A 6435-nucleotide genomic window follows, 5' to 3' on the forward strand; every position below is an offset into this window, starting at 1 on the left:
GATCAGGCCTTCCTAGGAGGCATCTGCTTACCTGGATTCCTAGATCTCTTGGTGCTCAGTCTGAGGTGAATCTACCCCAGGACCTGGTTCTGGACATCTGAAAACAGCCTTTTTTACCTACTCCCATTCACAACTCCACACAGGTCTGTGTCCAGCCTTTGTTGACTATAGCCATGCCACTTTTTTCAGCAAGAACTGTGATAAAAGGCTTGACCTGAGAGCAAAGGATGATTACCAGCAGATACCAACATCAAAGGTGCCCTATGCACATATGCCATGTGCTGTCTGCATGGTACACACTTCCTTCTTCTCAGCTTAGCTCCTCTTCCACAGCCACTTACTAGACCACCACCAGAGGTCACATGAAGTATCAATGATCTTAGCAGGGAGCCAGAGGTCTCACCCTGACTGACCACACAGAGCCCCCATGAGTGCCTCAGAGGTTGACCGAGAACAAGGTAGCTTACCTGGATATGCTGGAGGCAGAGCCTGTAGAAATCTGATAACTCTTGGGCCCCCATGGTTGGCTGCAGCCTCTAAGGCTTGGGAAAGAGGATGCAGTCCAGTATTGCCAGTCTCTCACAACGTTTCGTAATGAATCACTCAAGCTTGGTTTCTGCTCATTTCCTGGAGAAAGCAGAAGTGGGGAGTCAGCAGATGCTCTGTTCTGCCCACTCTCCAGCCAGCTGTAGAGAAGTGTAAATTCTGGTAGGATGACTCTGGTCCAGCAGAAAGATTTGATGATCAAGGAGTGCAGGGCTGGGTAAAGATGAAGAGGACAGGTGCAGTTCACTTGCATAGGTTTAAATTCTGTGTCTGTACTAACAGGCTATATGTTAACTAGCACTCAGGCATCTTCTCTGAGCTTCAAGGAAAATTAAGATAATGAAGTTTCTCAGGGAAATCTAATTAAAGATTAATCTGGTATGTATCTCTGGTCCTGGAATGGAGTCCACAGGTCCTTCCCTATCGAGTGAATTTTGTTGAGTCATTTGTTTTTTATTAGACTAATTTACAAAATTTGAACCATACATTGTTTTTCAGACCAGATTATTCCAATTTCCCTCACTCCCCTCCATCAAATTATACAACCCCATGATTAAGCCATCCCACCCCTCCACATCCTCATCCCTCTGTTTTCACCCTCCCTCCACCTTGGATCCTCATACTCATTCTACAATAATGGTTTTATACAATATTTTTTTCTTATGGGACTAAGTCAATTCACTCATCATAATGCTCTCCAGGTTCTCCCAAACTAGGTAATAATTTACAAAATCATTGTTCCTGTAGTCCATGTAGTATTCTATTGTATGAAGGTACCATAATTTCTTTAGCCATTCATTTTTGTGTGGACATCTGGGCTGTTTCCATGTTCTTGTGAGCAACACTGATGTGAACATAGGTGTACAAATCCTTGTTTGTGGCTCAGTTCTCATTTTCTCATGGTATATTCCAAGCCGTAGAATAGCCGGGTCATATGAAATTTCAGTGTTCAGTGTTCAGTGAGGAAGCGCCAAACTGTCTTGCATAATGGTTGTATCATTTTACAGTGCCACCAACACTATCTAAGAGTTCTTTCTTGGCACATCCTCTCCAACATTACTTGCTGTCCTGTTAAACTTTGCCACTATTACTGGAGTGAGATGATATTTCTTGTGGTTTTGATTTGTATCTCTCTTATTGGAAGTAATTTTGAGTATTTCTTTATGTGTCTGTTGGCCATTGGAATATATTCTCTGTGATAATTCTTTCCATATCGTTTACCCACTTAGTAATTGAGTTATCATTCTTTCTCTTGTGGAGGCCCTGGAGTATTCTTTAAACTTTTGTTATGAGACTCTTGTCTGAGATGGTATTATCAAATGTTTGTTCCCAGTCAGTAAGTTTTCTTTCACTTTATTGGAAAAAGGGTTTTTTTATGCACACTGGGATTTAGTCTTTAGAAGGTCCCATTGACCTAGAGGAAATGGAAAAATTCTCCTTGAAACACATCCCCTACCAAGATTGACAAAGACAGATATAGAACACTTAAACAGACCCATCACAAAAGAATTTGAAAAGGTCATAAAAAGACTTTCCCATAAGAAAAATCCTGGGCCAGATGGCTTAACAACTGAATTCTACCAAACATACAGAGAGGATTTAGCACCAATTCTACTTAAGTTACTTGAAAAAATTTAAAAAGAAGGAATACTCCCAGACTCATTCTAAAAAGCAAGCATAACACTAATACCAAAAACAAAGATATAACCAAGAAAGAAAACTCCTCTCATGAATATAGATGCAAAAATTCTTAATAAAATCCTAGCCAATAGAATCCAAAAGTCCATCAAAAAAATAATTCCCCATGACCAAGGGGAATTCATAATGTATGCAAGGGTGGTTCAGCATAAGAAAAAGAATCAAAGTCATTCACCACATTAACAAAGCAAATACAAGAACCATATGATCTTAACAATTGATGGAGAAAAGGTATTTGACAAAATCTAACACCCTTCCTGATAAAGACAATCAGAAAAATTGGAATAGAAGGAAATTTCCTCAACATAGTGAAAAGCATATACACAAACCTAAAAGCCAACATCATTCTCAATGGAGAAAGATGAAAAGCGTTTTCCTTGTGAATAGGGACCAGATAAGGAAGCCCACTGTCACCACTTCTATTCAATATTGTATTGAAAGTGCTCACTAGGGCAATACTAAAGAGAAGGAAATAAAAGGCATCCAGATTGGCAAAGAGATGGTTAAAATGTCTCTATATGTAGATGATATGTTAGTGTACACAAAACACCCGAGAGACGGGGAAAAAACCTGTTAGAGATAGTGGGCCAGTTTAGTAGAGTGGCAGAATATAAGACCAATATCCAAAAATTAGTAATTCCTCTGTTATAACAAAGAGAACTCAGAGAAGGAAATCAAGAAAGCAATGCCATTTACAATAGCCAACCACACATTGAGATACTTGGGAGTGAATCTAACTAGAGATACAAATGATCCATACAAAGAAAATTACAGAGCATTTCTGCAAGATGCAATAAAAGACCTAATGAAATGGAAAAATGTGCTCTGTTCATGGATAGGAAGACTCAATATCATGAAAATGGCAATCCTATCCAAAGCAATGTATATGTTCAATCCAAATACCAAATTCATTTTTTCAAGGAGATTGAAAGGGAAATTGTCACATGTATTTGGAGTGGCAAGAGACCCCAAATAAGCAAAACACTTCTGAGAAATACTTCTGAGAAATTGCTGCCAATACAGAGCAGTCACTCAACACCTCGGCCCTCAAGCTGGACTTGGAGAAGTTGTTTTGGCCGCATCTGGCCACAGAGATGATTCTCAAGACACTGTCTGGCTTCAGAAATAACAAAAATCCCAAGAAACCACTGATGCCTTCTTTGCATGGCTGGGCTGGTACAGGCAAGAGTTTTGTCACCCAGATTGTTGCTGAAAATCTTTATCCAAAAGACCTAAAGAGCCCTGGTGGCCTAGTGGCAAGAAGGTATACTGCAAAACCAGAGGCGCACGGTTCAAATCCACCAGATGCTCTGCTGGAGAAGGAGGAACAATCTCCTCCTGTACCAGTCAGATCTGATTTGACGGTACACACACACACACACACACACACATTTTTTAAAAAATAGTTACTTTGTACATCTGTTTATATTGACTCTACATTTCCCTCAGGAACAGAAGATAAATCTGTACCAGGACCGAGTCCAAAAGTGGATTCAGGGCAACATGAGTGCATGTGCAAGTTCTGTCTTCGTATTTCATGAGATGGACAAATTGCACCCTGGAAACTTACACAATCAAGCCATTTCTGGACTACTTTAAGCAGGTGGATGGAGTGTCTTATCAGAAGGCCATCTTCATCTTTCTCTACAACGCAGGTCAGGATCTCATAACCAAAATGGCTCTTGACTTTTGAAGGGCAGGAAAAAAGAGAGAAGACATTCAGCTGAAAGACCTGGAGCCTGTGCTGTCTGTCAGAGTTTTCAATAACAAGCACAGTGGCCTGTGGCCCAGTGGACTGTTCGACAGAAACTTCATCAACTACTTTGTCCTCTTCCTCCCCTTGGAGTTCAAGCATGTGAAAATGTGTGTTCAGGCAGAAATGAAGGACAGTGGCTCCACCACTGATGAAGATATTTTGTCACAAATGTGGCTGACAAAACTATGTTTTCCCCCAAAGATAAGAAAATCTACTCAAAAAAGGGTTGTAAGATGGATGATACAGTCAAGACTAGATTATCACTGAGCATTTGTGGGATAAGAGACTCCACAGATCAGAGACCTTGTCACTGGGAAGCACTTTAGAATACATCTTCAGGGGGTTACCCATTTGTACCTGTGGACTTTTAGGATCTGAAATTTTTGAAGAGTTAATTTTAAAGAAATCTGTTGAGGGCATTTGCCCTTTTGTAATATGACAGAAATTCAACTATTAATTGCAGTTGGAGGTTAAAGATAACCTTATAACATCCTCGCCAAACTTACCCTTCTAGCTTGGAAAAAAGTGCCTCAGAAACAGCTATGTAAGTGAAACCTTAGGATTGTTTGATGCTCCAACATTCAACTTTTACAACTTGGAAACAGCTCTTACAACTAAAGGGCTTAGCAACAGCCCTTCTGCAATCATGGTAGCATCAGGTTCTCACCTGCTAAAATAATTCTGTATTTCCCTTTCTCTACAGAGCGTGTAAGCAGACTTGAAGTGATTTTAGTTAGAACTGGTGGCATCTCCAGGTTCAGACTGTCTGAGCCTAAGAACTATTGACTTCGGGTGAACAGGCCCCCGTGACCAATCGGGACAGGAGTTCCTTTCTCTGTTTCTTCCTCTGGCTGCTGATTGCAGTCCTAGACGTGGAATTCCTTCACCCATCTCCCACTTGGTTTTGATCCTAGTCTTCCTTTTATTGTATTGACTCTTAAACTTCAGTCACTAGATTTTCTAGTCATATTATTGTGGTTGTGCTGTCAGAACTGGCTCCTGGCTGATCCTCCAACATGTTTCAGAGGCAGGGAATCTCATAGGAGGAGAGTGCCAAGCTTTCTCCAATGGAGCATCTGGCCGGCAGTAGTATAGTCCTTACCACCGATATGTTGTTGCTAGAATCAAATAAAAAACAAGACCATGGACTCAAAAATTAAGACCTCACTTCCCAAAGTGAATTATTTGTCTATTACAGTTTATACATATGTCAATCTTTCTTTATTCCATACAAGTTTGAAGTCCATGGGACATGACCCTTCTCCACAGTGACATGTACCGAGGGTGCACTTTTGGCTTCATTTTACAGAACCTGCATTGCCAAAATGTGGGTGTATCTTTTATGTAAGAAAGCCAGAGTTTAAGGATATGTCTATTTTTTTACTTCTAAGAATTATATATGGGAAGTATAGAATGTTGCTTCTGTTTAAATATGAGAAGGCAAGAATGGGGAGTAACATTCCTTTCTCAAATAATCTTAAACCAGATGGTGTGCTTTCATTATTAAATGTGTGAGAATATATGGAATCTTGTAGATCAGATCAGTGAAATTATGGCCAGTCCAGAGTGACACCTGTGTGTCCTGTTGATGACAGCACTGTGTTCGTCTGTACTACTCCGAACATCAGGAAATAAGACTGAGAAGCATGAGCTCTGAGCCTGTCCTGCAGCTGAAACATGACTACGGACAAACGTTCCAAAGTATGTGGCTTCTCTGAGGCAGAATGTTTTTACAGCATGGAAATGCCTTATGTCAAACTTAATTTTAAAAATTGTCAAGATCAGACTTAAAATACATTGGTTTATCATTTTCAAACTGGGTTAAATTCTATTTTATAACCTTTTGAATGTCTGATTAGAAGAGACAAGGTTTTATCTGTTTACAGTGATTTACTAAATTCAATGTGTTGGCCACTTTTGGAATGTTGCTCCTGATTTGTGATGTGACAAGGCCACATTTGTCCCTACCCCAGTTCCCCCACCCCCACCAGTAAGATGGAGATGGGAGCTTAAATTTATAGATTAAATAGGAAGTAATAAAGCCTATATTTTATTTACAAAAAGAAAAGAAAAATCAAAAGATCTAACTCAACATTGTCATCAAATATAAAAAGAACAATAGTCTAATCCTACAGCCTAGAGATGAAAAAAATACTATAAGGACAAGAGTTTAAATCAATGAGATAGAAAACAGAATAATAATTGAAACTATCAATAATAAAGTTTTCAAAAAAGTCAATAAAATTGACAAACCACTGGAAAATTTAATAAAGGTGGGAAGAGAAGACACAGATAACTCAAGTAAGCAATGATAAAGATGACATCACAGCAGAACCAGATGAAATTAAATAGATAATATCAAAATGCTATGAAAAGCTATACTCTGATAAATTAAAGAACCTAGAGACAATGGACACATTTTTTTTACACTCATG

General features: G+C 39.3%; 1 pseudogene; it reads left to right on the forward strand.

Annotated features, from left to right (window-relative positions):
- The first annotated feature begins 427 nt into the window (after nt 1–427).
- Nucleotides 428–4326, forward strand: LOC102875872 (annotated as a pseudogene).
- Nucleotides 4327–6435: the final 2109 nt, after the last annotated feature.

This window comes from Elephantulus edwardii, unplaced genomic scaffold (assembly GCF_000299155.1).
Source record: "Elephantulus edwardii isolate Elephantulus edwardi_28Jun2011 unplaced genomic scaffold, EleEdw1.0 scaffold00213, whole genome shotgun sequence".
Taxonomy (NCBI): domain Eukaryota; kingdom Metazoa; phylum Chordata; class Mammalia; order Macroscelidea; family Macroscelididae; genus Elephantulus; species Elephantulus edwardii.